The sequence below is a fragment of the Medicago sativa genome, chromosome 6 (genome assembly GCF_051527215.1).
Source record: "Medicago sativa cultivar Bolivia chromosome 6, Bolivia_mono, whole genome shotgun sequence".
NCBI classification, from domain to species: Eukaryota; Viridiplantae; Streptophyta; class Magnoliopsida; order Fabales; family Fabaceae; genus Medicago; species Medicago sativa.
In genome coordinates this window covers 24133401-24152842 of record NC_140754.1, presented here as the reverse complement: position 1 = coordinate 24152842, position 19442 = coordinate 24133401, and the positions used below count along the sequence as shown (strand labels likewise).

Sequence of the window (19442 nt, the reverse complement as noted above, 5' to 3'; positions counted from 1 at the left end):
TGTTGTTTGATTTGAACTTGAAGGAATTTTGGATTTGGGTGATTTGAGAGAGATTTTTTTGAGATTTTAGATGAGAAATGAGGAAATGAGGTGTTCGCCTTGTTTAGCGTGAGTTAAGTAGCACAACATTTAACACGTGTGTTACTTAACTAACACATGGGTATTTTCGGCAAGGTTCTTGGGCGAGAGCAAAAATGTTGGGAGAAAGAGCAAGTATTCAAATAGCAATGGTTGATAAGTTATAAACATTGTTCACGAAAGTCGGTAACTTTTTTTTTTTTAACACTTACTCTTTTATTAGTTGAAATCAATATAGATATCATTATTTTATGTGGATTCCATTTTTTAAAGTATAAGATTCATATTGATGTAACTCGGTAAGAAAGTAAGTGTTAAAAAAATAGTTTTAAAGAGAGTATTGTTAGCATTATTGTTGTCTATATTGTAGCTTCCAAATTCTATTATTTAGCCGCGCCCCTCTTTCACAAACTACTCTTCTTCTTGCGATGCCGATTTAGATTGAAAGATTGGTTTAGATCCATGAAGTCCGGATACTCCAAAACAGAGATGTAATTGTATCGGATACGTATCGGATACCGATACTCCACGGATACTCGCGGATACATATCCAGGAAGTATTGAAATTAATTATTTTAATTTTTAAAAAATATTTTATCAAATACTTATGTGATACTCTACATATACACAAGATACTTCTAAGAGCATCCACAATGGTAGTTCCTTAATAGGGACTCCTTAAATGGACCCCACGTTACACGTCACTTATTTATAATATTTTAATAAAATTACCTATTAAGGACTCAATGACTCCAATGTGAGTACACTAATAAGGACTCCGATTAAAAGTACTTAAATACGCCCCACTAACTTTACATCATTAAACAAAAATAATTTATTTATTAAATTATAAATTACCTCATAATATTTAATTATAATCCTTAAAAAAATTAAATTATAAAATATTTATTTATTCGTATGAACTTAAATTTCGCCACATTTACTAATAATTTGAAAATGGCAAAATTAACATTACAAATTTTACCTTCCTTCGTTAAAAAATAATAATAATAATTTGTATGAATTACATTTTATTTAAAATGATGACAAATAGATAAAATAATATTTAAAACAACTATTAATCCCTCTTAATATAAGAAAATCATATGTTGTGGAAAAAACAATAATAACCTATCCTTGCCGACTGCCACGTCCAAATATTAGGGGTAAAACAAGTCTTAATAATGTTTTTTCTAAAGAGATTACATCATGTAAGTATTATGATGTCATGTAACTACAAACTTTATCTCACCAAGACACATTGCTTTAATGCTGGAAATGTATTAGTTGAAAGCTAACTTAGCCTTTTGCTTTTTCAAATATATCTACTTTATTCAAATATCACACTTCTCAACACTAATTTTGGCTCTCAAATTTGAAATTCAAATTTGAACTCATTTTATTCTCAACATACTTCTATAAACAAGATTCAATACTCTATTTCACTCATTGTTTCTTTCTCTCTCACTTTTCTTATCTATATTTCATTAACTTCTCCATTTTTCTAATCTTCATTTTCTTATTATGCAGGACGATTTTCTTTTTTTATTGAAAAATGTGTAAAAGAAATCGAAACCATGGAAGGTAACAAGAACTCTTTTTTTCTTTGCTAAAAATTATTTTCATATTATTTTTCATATCATGTAAAAATGACTACACTGTTTTTTTTCCAGCAGAATCAACATGACATGTTCTACATCAAGGTACACAAAACATCATTCTTATGTATTTCTTTTCTATTACTTTTTCCTTCTTTTTATTGCAAAAAGAAAAGAAAAAAAAATGCATAGAGTCAACAAATTGCAGTATGAAAATAAAAAGTTTAAAAAATTGAAACCAATGGATAAGATTTTGTGCTATGTTCAGTTTTCTTCAAATACTTGCACATTCTTTACTTGGTTTATTACAATTTTTTATTTAAAAAAATAAATACAGTAGAAATACAAATGATGAATACCACCATGAAGGAGTAAGAACAAGAAAAAACATAAACATCTACAAGAGATAGCAATTTTGTCTATTGTAATTTTATTGGTCTAATCCCATATTCTAAAATTCAGGAGCCGAATGTGGAGAAGCAAATGAAGGTGGAAAATAAAAGAGGAAAATCTTATGATATGTGTTTACAATTTTCACTTTATTTGTTTTTTTTAGTCCGTTGCTATTCTTAAAAAAGATATCTTCTCTATTCTCTTCTTTATTTATACAAAAGAAAAAAATCAAAAAATTTAACAAGAAAAGTAAGAGAGAAAGATGTCATCATCCAGTTTAGAATAAAATATTAACAACAGAGGTGAATGTTGAAAGAAAAAACAATTGATTTGCCAACAAAAATAATATTCATCAGTAATAAAAAAGCTTCTTATTTCAAAGCAAGAAAATTCTTCATCTTTTGTTAAAAAAAAATATAGTCTTCTTTTTATATGATTTTCGCAGGAACAAAAATAAAAAGGAGCTTTTTTTTATCAAAAATCTAATAGAAGGATTACCAAAGAATAGTATCAGATCTACAAAAGCTAAACCAGATTCGCTGATCTACAAACAAAATCTTACATTTCTTGATCTTGAAAATACAATAAAATCTTATCTAATTTCATCTTTGGATTGTTGTTGTTGCATGTATGATGGCAAGCCAGAGGTTGTTGTTGCTGCTATTGTCTCCGGCAAAGTTAATCCAACTGTAATTGTTTGTGGATTTTGTTTTTGATCCTTAAAGGAAGCATACGACGAGTTTGATTTTTACACTAACGGTGGCCAGAAAATTTGAGAGAAGATGGAGACTCAAAATAAATTTATGAGTTTTCTTGAGGAGAATGAGAGGAAAAGGATGGTGGTTTTATTTGTTGAAGGTGGTGGTTGGATTTTGATGAAAATTAGAGAGAAGATGATGGTTGTTAAAGAGAAGAGAAGAAATGTAAAAAGAAACCAGATAGAGAGGGAGATAAGGTGGCGGCTACGGTTAGAGGAAAGGGATGAGTATGTTGATGATAGGTGTTTTTATTCTTGGGTTGGGCTTTTGTGCCCATTAACTTTTTTTTTTCCTAAAAAAATCATATATTTTTTATGTTTTCATTTTTTTCTATTAATAAATGAATGAATAATAAATTCTTTCTTGAAAAAAATTGAGAAAAAACTTTCTTCAATACTATAAAATGGATTATATTTTTTGATTGGTGCACTTGAATTTTGTTAATAATTTATAAAATTAGGGACAATGTATAAAATGGATTATATTATTTGATTGGTGCATTTGAATTTTGTTAATAATATTAAAACTAGGGACAATATATTTCGCTAATAAAAATGTGTATGTTTAGCTATAAATATTTATAATTGTTTTTTAAAATATAATTTTTAAGAGAAATATATTATATTTAAAATACTTATCATAATATTTAAAAATGTATCTATATACAAAATGTAAAAAACTCTACGTAATATAAGTAAAAAAGATACTTTACGTGAAAATGGTGAAATTTGTTTATGATTAAATGTTATACTATTAGAATATCACATTGTTTCAGTTTTACAAAAATATTGAACTCTTTCGACGAAAATGCATTGGAGAGGTTGACATTAACTAATTTTTTTAAAAAAAATACATAAGAGAATTCGACATGGGTTAAATTAAACGATCATGCACTTGACAAATTATCATTAATGAAAATTCTGAATTAACTTAAATGCACGAGATAAGTTGTCACCGACTAAACTAACTTTGCTACTCGGGAGAAGTTGTCATTTATAATAAATAGTTCCGGCCAAAATGATTCTACTCTTTAGAATATGGCCTCGCTTCAATTTTACAACGAGGTTAAACCTTCATCAATTAAAATATATGTGATAGATGGACATTGACTAAAATTTAAGAAATAACTAAAATATGGGAGAAGTTGACAATGTTTAAATAGAACTAGCATGCCCCCTAAAAAATTAGAATAGAACTATCATGCCCCTTACAAAAATAGAACTATCATGCATGAGACAAGTTGTCATCAATAAAATATACAAGAGAAGTTGACATTGATTGAATTAAACTAGGGTTAATTATGTTTTTGGTGCCTACAAAATTGCAACCTTGTAAGTTTAGTCCTTACTTAATTTTAATAGCATTTTTAATCCCTACAAAAAAAAATTTACTTATAATTTTAGTCCTGCTAAAATAAATTTTGTTTAATTATCCTTAAACTCTTAAATTTTTTAACGATTCTTTTTATACAAGTTTAGAACACTATGAACGGTTCATTTACTAAAATCTATAATTTTTTAACATGAAATAAATTAAATATGAATTTTTTAAAACGACAAAAGTTTAAGATATAAGTAACAAAAATATGGACGTAGAAATCAAATTTTTGTGATATTTTTTTCGGAGGACCTTTTAATAACGTTCTTAACACGCCCGTAAAAAATTGTTGAAAAACTTAAGAGTTTAAGCATAAATTAAACAAATTTGGATTGAGTAAGGACTAATATTGAGTGTAGAAATTTTTTGTAGGGATTAAAAATGCTATTAAAATTAAGTAAGGACTAAACTTACAAGGTCGCCATTTTGTAGGGACCAAAAACATAATTAACCTATTAAACTATCATGCACTCGACAAGTTTTCACTAATAAAATTTCAGAACTAACTTAAATGTACGTGATAAGTTGTCACTTACTAAATTAACTTTGATACACGGGACAAGTTCTCATTGATAAAAAATATATATATTGTTTCCGCTAAAATGTTAATATTAATTTTAAAATTTAGAGTATAAAATTAACTTTTAAATAACCTTACTTTATTATCTTTAGTAATTGTTCACATATTTTAATTTTATTTTGGGTTGTTTCATATTTTATAATAAGGTTTAAAACTATATGTTAATGAAATTATTTTTTTGAACAAGCTAAAATGAATTATATTACCACGAACAACGTGATTGATGCGGCACAAGGTGTGCCAAAACAATCACGAAATTGTCAAAATCTGTCAAGATTACAAACATGTTGGTCAATGCCCAAGCAAGAGAGTGGGTTTGACCATCAAATATGAGTACCAAAGCTAAATACAATATTATTAGTTTTTAACCACCACAAAAAAGATGATTTTACTTTGTTTAACATATGTGGTAAAGAGTTTTGTCTATTTCTAAATATCACAATTTCTTAATGAAATTGTGAATACAAATAACGAAAAATATGTATTCAGATTTTGATTATATTAAAATAGACTCGCAATACTATTTTTAGATGTGTTTAGATTATTATTTGTTTGCTAGATTATTAGAAATAAAAAATTTATTGAGGGAGTAAAGTGTAGATTTTACCAAAAGAGAGGAAGGGGATGTGATTCAAGGTGAAATGTTTTCTAATATGTTTTGAAAAAGATAGGAGTGAAGTGTGTATTTTAATATAAGAGGGGATGAGAGTATACATATTTGATGGAGGGGAGTGTAATTTACTCTTAATAAAATGTACAAAAAAGTTGACATTGGTTAAAATAAACTATCATGCACTTGACAATTTATCACATATAAATTTTCATACATGAACTCTAATAAACGGGATAAATTACCACCGACTAAACTAACTTTGATGCATGTGAAAAATTGTTATTTAAAAAAAATGTTCTTGCTAAAAAGTTTATAATATTTAGAATATCACATCACTTTAATTCTAAAATTACTAAAGAACTCTCATCAACTAAAATTCACGGGATAAGTGAACATTGTCATTGGCTAAAATTTTGTAAATAACTAAAATACTCGGGAGAAGTGGGTATTGATAAAAAAATTCAAAAGTAACTCAAATGCACGGGATAAGTTGTCACCGACTAAACTAAGTTTGATATACGAGACACGTTGTTATTAATAAAAAAATTGTTCTTGCAAAAAACGTTTATACTATATAGAATATCACATCACTTTAACTCTATAATTATATTAAACCCTCATCAACTAAAAGTCACGAGATAAATGGATAGTGTCTATAATATAGTAAATAAATAAAATGCATGAGAGAAGCGTGCATTGACTACAATTTCAAAATTAACTCAAATGCATGAGATAAGTTGTCACTAACTAAACTAACTTTGATATACGAGATAAACTGTAGTTTATAAAATAAAATAAAAACTGCTAAAACGTTTCTACCGTTTAGAATATCACATCACTTCAATTCTACAATTATATTGAATCATCGTCGACTAAAATACATGGGATAAGTGACCATGGACTAAAATTTCGAAAAATAACCAAAATACATAGAAGAAGTTGATATTGATTAAATAGTATAATCATACACGATATAAGGTGTCATTAATAAAAAGCACGAGAGAAGTTGATATTGATTAAATTAAACTATCGAATGAAAATTTTCGAGAATGGAAGGAGTTGTCATTGACTAAATGGAAGGAGTTGTCATTGACTAAATGGAAATTTTCGATAATAGTTGATATTGTCATTAATAAATTTTCAGAATGAACTCAAATAAATGGAAGGAGTTGTCATTGACTAAACTAACTTTGATACACGGGACATTTTCATTTAGAAAAAACTGTTATTGATAAAATATTTATACTATTTAGAATATCACCTCGCTTCAATTCTACAATGACATTGAACCGTCATCAACTAAAATGCACCGGATAAGTGGGTATTGTCTAAAATTTTGTAAATAACTAAAATGCATGGGAGAAGTGTACATTGACAAAAATTCAAAAGTAACTCAAATGCACGGGTTAAGTTGTCACTCACTAAAACTAAGTTTGATACACGTGACAAGTTGTTATTAATAAAAAAATTGTTCTTGCAAAAACGTTTATACTATTTAGAATATCACATCACTTTAACTTTATAATTATATTGAACCCTCATCAACTAAAATGCACGGGATAAATGGACATTATCTATAATATCATAAATAAATAAAATGCATGAGAGAAGAGAGCATTTACTAAAATTTTAAAATTAACTCAAATGCATGGGATAAGTTGTCACTAACTAAACTAACTTTGATATACATAACAAACTAGAATTTATAAAAAATAAATCCTGCTAAAATGTTTTTCTTGTTTAGAATATCACCTCACTTCAATTCTATAATTATATAGAACCATCATCGACTAAAATACATGGGATAAGTGACAATGGACTAAAATTTCAGAAATAACCAAATATATAGAAGAAGTTGACATTGATTAAATAGTACGGTCATACATGATACAAGTTATCATTAATAAAATGCACACGAGAAGTTGAAATTGATTTTTTTTTGGTACAAGAAATTGATTAAATTAAATTATCATGCACTTGACAACTTTTCAGAATTAACTCAAATAAATGGAAAAAGTTGTCATTGGCTACACTAACTCCGATACACGGGACAAGTTGTCATTTATGAAAAATTGTTCGTGATAAAAGTTGTCGTTGGCTTCAATTCTACAATGACATTGAACCGTCATCAACTAAAATGCACCGGATAAGTGGACATTGTACAAAATTCGTAAATAATTAAAAGCATTGGAAAAGTGGGCATTGACAAAAATTCAAAAGCACGGGATAAGTTGTCACTCGCAAACTAAGTTTGATACACGGGACAAGTTGTTATTAATAAAAAAATAGTTCTTGCAAAAACGTTTATACTATTTAGAATATCACATCACTTAAACTCTATAATTATATTGAACCCTCATCAACTAAAATGCACGGGATAAATGGACACTATCTATAACATCATAAATAAATAAAATGCATGAGAGAATAGGACATTTACTAAAATTTCAAAATTAACTTAAATGCATGGGATAAGTTGTCACTAATTAAACTAACTTTGATATACGGAACAAACTATAATTTATAAAAAATAAATCCCGCTAAAATGTTTTTCCGTTTAGAATATCACCTCACTTCAATTATACAATTATATAGAACCATCATCGACTAAAATACATGAGATAAGTGACCTTGGACTAAAATTTCAGATATAACCAAAATACATAGGAGAAATTGACATTGATTAAATACAATAATCATACATGAGTTGTCATTAATAAAATGCACGAGAGAAGTTGAAATTGATTAAATTAAACTATCATGCACTTGACAAATTTTCATTAATAAATTTTCGTAATTAACACAAATAAATGGGAGAAGTTGTCATTGGCTAAACTAACTTTGATACACGGGACAAGTTATCATTTATAAACAAAAATGGTCTTAATAAAACGTTTATACTATTTAGAATATCACATCAATTCAATTCTAGAATGATATTGAACCATTATAAACTAAAATGCACGGGATAAGTGAGCATTTACTAAAATCTCATAAATAGATCAAACTATATAATTTAAACCACTCAAAATTATCCCAAACTACTCTATACATTTTTAAAATTTTGTTTTCTTAATAAACACTTTTTTATATACATTTTCTTTTAATTACAAATTTTATAATAATTAACTTTTAAATGGTCTAAATTTATAATGCTCACAAATACATAATGTCGAGTTCAAACCGCACAAAATCATCCACGACCAACCGGTACCGTGCGGATGCACGGGTATGTTACTAGTTTTTTTTAAAATCAAAACAACTATTAATTATTAAAATATTACTTCTTTTGTAAGCGGGACCACATAGTACATATTTTATTCCTTATTTTAAATGTGAGACCCGTTAGTTACCTAGGAGAGAGAGGGTCCTTATATAGTTACCCATTCCTTAATGGGGACTCATTTTTTCTTCCTCCAATGAGGGTCCTTAACGAGGGAGTGGTCCTTGTTAAGTAAGGACCTCCCATTGGAGATGCTCTAAGATAATTCACAAATATGTATCCTAAAAAAATATGAAGGATAAAAAAATGAGACAATATTGTAAAAATTTAGTACACATGTATATATATGATTCAATTTTAGATATGCATCAATAGAATTGTTTCTCGATGAACCACTTAAAATTATAATTTTTGTGGATGAAAGTAACGAGAGAGGTGATTCAAATAATCAACGTTAGATAAAGTTTGTTAGTCCATCTTTGCTCCATTTAGGCTTGCTCCATTTACCTTCATGGATGTGTGAACCTTGTCAAAAGAATATCCAATGGTTGTAATTAAAAGGGAAAGATAGGTAATAAAACAAAATCCCTAACCTACTGTTTACTTTCTCCTTCACGTCCCCTTCCCCCTCAACACCTATAACCAGCCTCTTGCCGCCGCCCACCGCTAATCACTCCATCACCGCCATCTCTTCGTACCGTTGTCATCATTATCGTCATGAATCAGCCCATCACCGCCACCGTCACGAATCAACCAATCGTAGCCACCGTTACAAATCAGCCCATCGTGGTCACCATCACAACGACGACGTTTTCGTGTTAGTGAGAAACGTGTTGAGTTTGGGCGGAAATGAAATTGATGAAATTGAATTGGTTTCAAGCTTCTTCTGTTTTAAAATAAATGAATACACTTGCTCTTAAATAAATGGAACAATAAATAGGCAATAAATAAATGGATCTCACTTGGTTTAACTCAATTAAAATGAAAAATAAGCCAACTAATTAAAATAAGAAATACTTATATTTAATACTGCAAATTTCCTTTCCTTTACACAGCTAAACAGCACACGCGTGCGTGTTTCTCTTTCTTTTCCTTGCGATTTCAATTTTGGGAATCGTCTCACTCCCCATAATATATCCCTGCCTTCATTTCTTATTAAAAAAAAATTCCTGCAAATTTTACTCAATGCAATTTTTTTACGTGAATTTTCTTTGAATCATTTTTTTCTTTCAAACCAATTCACGAAAGCCTATGCATAATTAATATCATATCCAATTAAAATAAAATTCAAAATAAATTTAGAGATACTATGTTTTGTAATTCATAGGGATATTAATTGCTTTTGAGAGAGTATTGAATACAACTTTTATTAATTTTAATTAGTTGACTATAATTTCTCATTTTAATTGAAGTAAAATAAGTGGAATCCATCAATTTAATGCTCCTTAACCAGTGATCCGGAGGCACTAGATAACATTACCTTTTTTTAAAAATTGTGACTTTTATAATAACATAATTATGAAGAGTAATCGATGTTTATTTTCTTCAAGTATTTTACATATATGTAAGTTTTATTATAAATTTTTTGTTAATGTATCTTAGTCGTATCGTATCCTAACTTTAAAAAAAATGCGTATCCGTGTACCCGTATTGTATCATACTCGTATCCGCACCCGTATCCAAGGTTCATATATGAAGAGTAATCAATGTTTATTTTCTTCAAATATTTTATAGGGACTAAAAATATATATAACAAAAAAAAATGATTGCTAAAAATTAACTTTGATTACACATTTTTTGTGTTAAGTAAAATATTTGTAATAGTTGGTGAGTAATCCTTTGTAGAAGCTCATATTGTCATTGGAACCCTCGTTGTCCCCAGTAACAACATGCTGCTCCCTTGACTTTACCGTCATCATTGTAACTCATCTCATCCTCTCTTTTTCATTCTCTTACAATTCTTCTCTGCTAAAAAGGACTCTCATCCTAAAACATACAAAAAAGGCAATGAAAATTAACAAGTATATAATAAATGAATATACTTAAACTCATGCATGATTAAATTGGCTATTGTAGGCCTGACATGAAGACCTTCTGAAAAATGATTTCTAATTGAAGGGTAGACACGATGTATTTGCGTAGAAATTAGGGTTGATTCTAAGATTTTTGATGTCCTAGGCAAATCACAACACTCCTTATTAACACGCCTAATTGGTTATTCCCGTTTTATTTATTAGAAAAGAAAACATAAGCAGGGAAATAGAGTTAAAAATCAAATTAACAATACTCCTTTGGATAGGGGTAAATCTCTATTATCAAATTTTTCTAGACTCTTTTCATTATCCACTCAAAAGAATAATAAGGTTAGCCAAATGGGTCGATGGGTTGATGAAGAGTGATTTTGGGACTTTGAGTGGAGAAGAGATCATTTTGGAAGGGAAGATCACTTGTTCTGGGAGCTTTTGATTCGTCTCTATGCTATTTGAGTCAAAAAGGAGAAAGATAAATGGATTTGGGTTATTGAATCTACAAACGTTTTCAACGGTGAAATCTAAGAGCTAAACTCTTAAAAAAAGATAAAGTAAGAGCTAAAGATAAATAGAAGCAAACAAATTTCTTGAAATTATTAATTAAGAGAATAAAAGGCAACAAAGAAAGAGCTAAAGATACATAGAAGAAAAAAATTCTAACATCTATTCCATTTTTTTCAGCAAAACTCAAGGAAAAAAAAATTATAGCTGCATTTTTTGAATGGAATAGATGTTACAATTCTTCTCCCACTATAATTTTTTTTTTGAAGGAACTATAATCTTATTTTTTTGAACAAGCTAAAATGATGTAATATTAACAACGAATCACCCCGCACAAGGTGTGCAAAGGATGAAGCAAACAAAAGTATTTACAAAGTCACGGTGCCTCAAAACGCAGGAGCACTAACAAACAATCAACACTAGTGGACACCCATACACCGTAACGGATTTTTCCACCACCATGATAACTATAAGAGAAAGCAACCTGTTTTGACTTTAACCACAAAAAAGAATTAAGTTTAACTTTTTCCGGGAGCACGGAAGGATGCACGGCCACATTGTTGAAAACACGGTTGTTCCTTTCCTTCCAAATCACCCAAACAGATGCAAACCAAATTAACCGTAAATAAAGATAAGAGAATCTAGGCAAACCGGCCATATGAGTAAACCGCACAAAATGCCGACGTAGCTCTCCATGAAGAACCGATGAAATACCTAACCAATGCAACACAAGTAACCAAAGAGAACCGTAAATGTCACGGCCTAAGAACAAGTGGGAAGTTGTTTCCAAATCGCCGCAACCACCGTGCAACCGTATCCGTTGGTTGAATAACTCTCCTAGTTGCCAAATTATTTTTAGTAGGCAATCTGTCACGAAGGAGACGCCATACAAACAAGGACACCTTTGAGGGAATAGACTGTGCCAAACATCATCAACCCGCGATCCGTCAACACTGCCCCCGAAGTAGTAAAAAAGTGATATGTTCCTCGAACGGTGTAACCATGGATTGGATCGAGCAACCACCGCCAAGTATCGGTTGATGTATCCCGCAAAACAACGTTATGAAGCATAACATAACACTCCCCCACACTCTCCTCCTCCCAAGCTAGTAACCGACGTCTCCACTCCCACGCTCCACCTCCCACTTCCCACCCTAACCTCCTCATCTCCTCTCTTGTTCGCTCTTTATTCACGGCCAAATCAAAAAGGCGGGGAAATTTCAATCGTAATGGTAATTCCCCCACCCATTTGTCATACCGTAATAAAGTTTCCCTTCCATCACCCACCAACCGCCGTATATTGTCCTCAAACCAACCACCAACACCGATACCGACCCCCTCTCGGATCCTACAAATCGACCTCCACCATGAAGAACTCACATTCCCTCCATCCTTCAACCGCCCCCTCTCCTCCCCGTACCGCGATTTCAAGACACGATACCATAAAAATATACATGTATATAATCTTATTTTTATATTGCTTTTTTAAGGAATTATTTTATATTGTTTTCATAAACAAAACTCTTCTCTATTTATATTTTCACGACCAACAATATTTTTATTCTCATAGTTTTTTGACTCGAGTTTTTTTGGCAGAGCCAATTAAATCCTATGAAATTTTTTCGTCATTAAATCCTTGAGAAAAGTGTGCCTTCACACGGTTCAGACCAATCTATATTTAATGATTATTCTCTAACATTTTTAATTTATTCTATGGGTTCATGATTCAGTGACAAATCTAGAAAATTCAACTAATGGAGTCAAGGTAATTTATGATAAATATTCATAAAAATATACATGTATATATGCGCGATAAAATGATGACGTCGTTATAATTAAGCAAATTTCTTGAAGATTAAAAAATTTATAGCATTGTATATCCAAAATTAGAAGACAATTTGACATCTATAAAATATAACTGATCTCCACATGTCTTCAAATTTTGAGTTTTGTAAGATTTTTTATTTTTTATTTTTAATTCAAATTTTGAGTTTTGTAAGATTTTTTATTTTTTTTATTTTTAAAACTATCAAATATATCGCTTTCTATGTACGTGACTAGACAAATCATTAAAAGTTCATATTTCATAAGCTCTACAGACTAAATTCTTACTTTGATAAACTTTTCATTATCAAAATAAAAATGTATACTCATGGATCTCAAAATAATGTGATAAACAAACATGAAACAAAACTAATACTCATGTCCATAGCCATCCTAAAAACACGAAATAAAAAACAATTTTAAATGCTTTCTAGAAGGCCAAGATAACATTCCTTGCGAGTTTAGGCTCAGTTGGTATGAAAAATGCATAATATATGTAAGTTCAGGCTCAAACCCGACCACCACGCCGGGATAACACGTTTAAAACTACACGACAAATATTGACTAAAACAAGTTTTTCTAAGCTATGAAAAATTTGAGATTACAAATACAACCTTGTATCTTTGCTAGCAACTTTATGAGGTCTGAAAGTGAAGTGTTGGTTAAAACTGGCCATGTGGTCTCATGAAATTGTGTGAATGTGGATATTCATGTGCATGTTCACTCATCAAAGTAGGACCAAGATATGTAAAATCAGATTTATGTGTTGGAAATGGTGGGTGGATTGAGGGTGGTGTGAAATTTCTTTGCATGGGATGAAACATAGGACCAACATATGTAGAGACTGGGGGTGGGGGGTACCAGCAAGCATTGAAAGGACTCCTTTGGGGTTGGGGTGCAGCAGCAAATAGGGTGGTGCTGTTAGACATAGTGTCATACTGATGTTTCTTTTGTGGGGACTCCGGTGGGGATATATCCATATCTTGAACCATTTCTTGTTCTAGCAAAGTTTCACTACATGTAGTTGAAGATTCAAATTCTGGTTCCTTTTGAAGAATAACAGAAGGTAATGATTGTTTTGTAACAGTCGTGGTTACATCAGGTACTAACACAGGTCGAACATACTTCAAATTTGTGTTAAGATTTGATGTTTCAGCTTCAGCATGTACTGATTGTAAAATATTTGGAGTGTCTTCCGATTTTACTATGTCACTATAGTAGCCAAATAATCGCAAATTTTGCCTGGTAATATCAAAAACTGAACTATTTTTTGTCGATGATTCGAAAGGTGTGCGAATCGGAGACCACACGGGACTAGAATCATTCTTTGTTGATGATTCGAAAGGCGTGCGAATCGGAGACCACACGGGACTAGAATCATTTTTCTCGAAGATTCTACAGGCGTGCGAATCGGAGACCACACAGGAATAGGATCTTTTTTCCCCGACGATTCTAATGATTTCTGGTGAAAAGAGTTAACATGGTTTATTCGGTTTCTTCGCCATACAACACAACCAATGAGGGAATCTTTGTTCTCTGTAAAAGCTGCTCTTCCATATTTTGCAAGTATGGTGATTATTTTGTCACTATGAGGACACACATAAAGATCAATACCTGTTATAACTTCTGCAATCCCAACCGTTCCATTTTCTTCATATTTTTTTGCAACCTATTAAATCAAGGGAAATTTTTGAGACAAATTTAAAACTAAATAAAGTTAAGGATGTACTCCATAACAAATCCAAACATAGGGAAAAAAATGATTAACATTTTGCAATTTAAAAGATCAATTTAAAATATTAATTATTTGGAGGACTAGGTTGATACAATTCTACAATTTCAAGAACCAACTTAGGTATTTACTCATTTAAATTAAATATTTATCAAGTTATTAGTTTAAACTTGGGATTATCCATATTCACCTTTTTCATTCCTTCCCATTCAAGTTTTGAAGATCCTTCTTTCCAGTACATGGAGATTACCTGAAATTAATTGCATCATTTATAGTAATTCAAATAGGTTTTAATCACATAATTAATAAATTGCAAAAGAAAAGGACAATCCCACCATGAAAAACATCAATTTGGATGTTAGATTGTTGCAGCTATGCACTTTTTGTAATAGCTTGCTCTTATTAATAAAACTTTGATTATAAAATAATTGAGATGCTAGACATTGTTATAAGAAAAGGTTAATTTTTGGGATGCAACTAATTTTAAGATTGTAAGTATAACATCCTGGAGATATCTTAGACTCGTCAAAACTTCTTTGTAGGGACATTGCCTTATATATGCGGGGTTGGAGTTTGAACCCTACACACTCCACTTATTCACTTTAAAAAGATGAATTTTTATAACTACTAGATTAGTTGAAAGAAAAAATAGAACAACGATAATTCCTTACCATCAATTCTTTGTTGCGTGAGAGAGGAAGTTCTTGAATGTATTTTTCAAAATCATGTAATTTGACTTTCCCTTTTACCTCAATAGATTCAGACCATTTGACATCGGGCATTTTTTCACCGCTACACAATTGAATAAGTAACAAATTCAAAGATAAGACAACTGATTGGTGAGAGAAAAAATTCACTAGTACAATATGACGTTATGAAATCTATATCAATTCAATGTGCATCGTACTTTTTGAATATGTGATTTGAATGTGAATCAGATTGCATCAATGTACTTGAATGTGAATCAGATTACTCTCCCTATAAATAATAAGAGAGTATTCTCATCAATGTAAATATCAAAACCTGAATATTAAAACCTTTATCTTATATGGTATCAATTAGCTATTGTTTAACAAGCATATTGATCCACACAAATTCATCACCATGTCTACCAATTCATTGTCCATTGGTGCAACTGACACCAAAACAGTCCTCATCCTCAATGTTCAATAAACTACCAAACTGAACAACACAAATTTTCCAGCATGGATGGTGCAATTTAATGCATTATTGATCGGTTATGATCTCTTTGGTTTTGTTGATGGAACAAAACCATCACCAGATGTAAATCATGTAGACTACAACTATTGGATGAGTCAAGATAAGCTCGTTCTCTATGCCATCTCATCATCTGTTGATGCATTTGTTAGATAATAAAGGATTGGACTATGTTATTCGGCATGTTAGTTTAGAGTCGGGCTATGTTATTGGGTCTATCGGTTTAGAGTCGATTAGGTTTTATATAAATTCTCTAATGTTAAGCGAATGTTATTTTATTGAAAACTTAGCTGTCTTTTTATTCTACGAAACCCTAGATTGTTAACATGGCATCAAGAGCATGGTTTGATCCTCCTTGAACTATTCGTGGCTTCCTCCGTTGAATTCCAAAAGTTTGGGGATTGTACTTGCTTTGATTTTTTGAGGTTTGGTTTTCTTGATTTGGTTGCTCCCTCCGTTGGTTGTCTTTTCGATTTTGGTTTGTGCAAATTTTATTAGTCTTTTGCGGAGCTATTTTTGTCATTCGGTTTGGTTCCAAGTGTGATTATAAAAAATAAATAAATAAATTGTTTAGATCATTACAATGGATGGATATATTATTGTTGGTATTCAATTTGCAAAATTTGGTTGGAGAATAATAGTACTTAGTATATTTGTGCATGTATCTGCAAACTTGTCGTGATTGTTATTCAAGGTTTTGGTTGGATTTGGATCAAACTAAACAACAACAATATATAGTGGATTGTTACATGATTTCATCACAAATACCTTGCTTTAGTCATATTGGATGGATTGAATTGGATTGGTTTCTTGTAATTGTTTAGCACGCTTCGGTCATTCAAAGCAAAGTGAGAAGGAATGTTGTGACATGTGTTTGTGACCTGGTTCATCTTTTGAGTTTGGTTGTTGGTGCATTGAGGTAATATAATTAGATGCAATTTTGGTTTGTTCTTTGGCATTAATTCGGTAATTTGTTTAATTTAAGTGGAACATTGGATCGGTGGGTGTGAGTTGCTTCCCACAACTTCGTATTTTGGAGATAATATGGTTCGATTTTGTTTGAAAGTTTCGTGTGCCTTTGGTGTACGGGCATTTAGAGTCTTGAGATGTTTTTATGGCTTGTGTGGTGTTTGGGTTCAACTTTCTCCTTGTCTCTATTGTTCTTTTGGTTTGATTCGTCTTGGTTCGTCAATTTGTCTTCGATTGGTTCGTTTGGTTCGGTTCAATTTGATTTGGATTTGTTTGGTTGTTGTGTGAGTAAGATAGTACTCAAAATTGGTTTGTTTGGTGGGTCAAGTGCTCACGGTTGGTTTGTTTAGTGGGTCAAGTACTCACACTTTGGTTGTTTGGTAAGTTGAGTGCTCACGCTTTGGTTGTTTGGTGAGTTAAGTACTCACAATTTGTTTTCTTTCTCCCTTTTGATTCTTCTAATTGATTGAATTGCTTCCCCTATTGGTTTCTTCGTTTGATTGTCTCTCCCTTATGATTCTTCGATTGAATTGCTTTTTCCCCCTTCGATTCTTCGATTGATTACTTCTCCACCTTTTGATTCTTGTTTGGTTGCTCCTCTCTGTTGATTCTTCGATTGGTTTCTTCCCCATTTTGATTCTTCTTTGTTTGATTGGTATTTTCCCTCATTGGCTTCTTCGTTTGATTGTTCTCTCGCTATTTGGTTCTTCTCTTTGATTGTCTCTCCCTATTGTACCTTCGTTTGATTGCTTCTTTCTCCCTATTTGGTTTCTTCCATCCGATTGCCTCTCTCTATTGGTTTCTTCTAATTGGTTGCTTCTCTCTACCGATTCGTCTACTTGGTTTGGATTGAAATTGTTTGATTTGGTTTGATGTGGTTCTTGGATGGTTTCTCTCTTTGGTTGGTTAATGATGATGATTCTTGCTGCACTCTCTATGATGAAAACTCACTTTGGTTGCTGCTCTCTATTGGTTCTGCTATCATCCGATTTGGTTTATTTTTACGGGTTAATTTGTAACAAGCTTAAAGCTTAGTAAGCTTCGGCTTGAGGAGTAGTGTTGGAACTTTATATTATTTAGTATGTTTCTTCGTATTTTGTTTGACAAACTCACAATGCTTCTTTGTGATGAATCATGAGTTTGAGGGTATATGTTAGATAATAAAGTATTGGACTATGTTATTCGGCATGTTAGTTTAGAGTCGGGCTATGTTATTGGGCCTCTCGGTTTAGAGTCCATTAGGTTTTGTAAATATTTTCTAGTAACCTTTTGTAATGTTAAGTGAATGCTATTTTATTGAAAACTTAGCCCTTTTTTTATTCTTCGAAACCCTAGATTGTTAACGGCATCCATCATGTCCATGCTTGGTAATGTCAAACACTCAAAACAAACTTGGGATGTCCTTAACAAGATATTAGCAAGCAAAACAAGGGCTCGCACCATGCATCTCGAGGAACGATTAACTAGTTCCTCTAAGGGATCCAATTTTTTTCGAATACCTCCAAGGTATCAAGTATCATATTGCGGACCTTCTCACCAAGCCCTTACCACGAGCTAAATTTGAAGAACTACGGTCCAAGATGCAAGTTATAGATGGTGACCTCATCTTGAGGGGGTGTATATGAGAATAACATGACAACATAATCATGTGTCATTGTCTCAATGATAGCTCACCAAAACTGTATTCAGCTATGTACATATGTAGTTTTATTATGTATTTTAGTCAACTATGTAATTAGGAAATATAACTATGTAATTATGGATGGTCAATTCTTACCTTAGTTGTAGCACAATGCATCAATGTACTTGAATGTAAATTAGATTACTCTCGCTATAAATAAGAGAGTATTCTTATCATCGTTAATATCAAAACCTACATATTAAAACCTTTATGCTATATTTGTTGTGTTAAAATGAGTATTCATCCAAGTCTCACATGAGATAATGAGAAGAAAAAAGAGATAGAGTTGTTATAAATATTGGTAGTTAATTTGAGTTTTCTTTACCACAACATCTCTTGTCTCTTGAGTGTACCAGAGACTTGGGTAGTTATGTGTCATTAGAGGGGTTGCAATTTTTCTATGCAATAATTGTGATTGAGAGGTGTGAAAAACTTTATCCTTGTAAAAATTGCAATTGTATGAGGATTAAAAGGGGTTACAATGTTTTCCGTGTAAAACTTGTATGAGAGGGTTTGCAATCTTCTCACTATAAAAAATTCAGGTTAAGCAATAATATATTTTGTTGAGATTGTGGAAGCAGGTAAGAGCCCAGTCACAATATGTATGTGAGTTATACTTTTCTTTTTTCTCCTTTTTTTATTGTTCTTCTGTTTTGTAGAAATTTTCTCTTTTGGATCTTCCAAAACCTGGCATAAGAGCAAAGATTTTGATCATGGAAGGAGTAGAAGTTGTGTAGCACCATTCATTTCGAGATAGTTATTCATGAGGACATTTTTTTTACCCTTTGAAGATTAAGTTGATGACAAAGTGAAGACACATGAGACTTTGGATGAAGGGAGGATATGTTATGGTAAAGTTATTACAAA

The 19442-nt window shown here is 31.2% G+C and overlaps 2 long non-coding RNA genes across 2 annotated transcripts; one reads left to right on the top strand and one right to left on the bottom strand.

Moving 5' to 3' along the window:
• Nucleotides 1-1466: 1466 nt before the first annotated feature.
• LOC146914060 (uncharacterized) lies at nt 1467-2991 on the top strand. Its single transcript, XR_015013840.1, has 2 exons — nt 1467-1781; nt 2715-2991. It is a non-coding gene; the product is annotated as an uncharacterized LOC146914060 (long non-coding RNA).
• A 5946-nt stretch (nt 2992-8937) lies between these two features.
• LOC146914059 (uncharacterized) lies at nt 8938-9510 on the bottom strand. The gene is made up of 2 exons (XR_015016448.1): nt 9214-9510; nt 8938-9127 (listed from the first exon to the last, which is right to left on the bottom strand). It is a non-coding gene; the product is annotated as an uncharacterized LOC146914059 (long non-coding RNA).
• Nucleotides 9511-19442: the final 9932 nt, after the last annotated feature.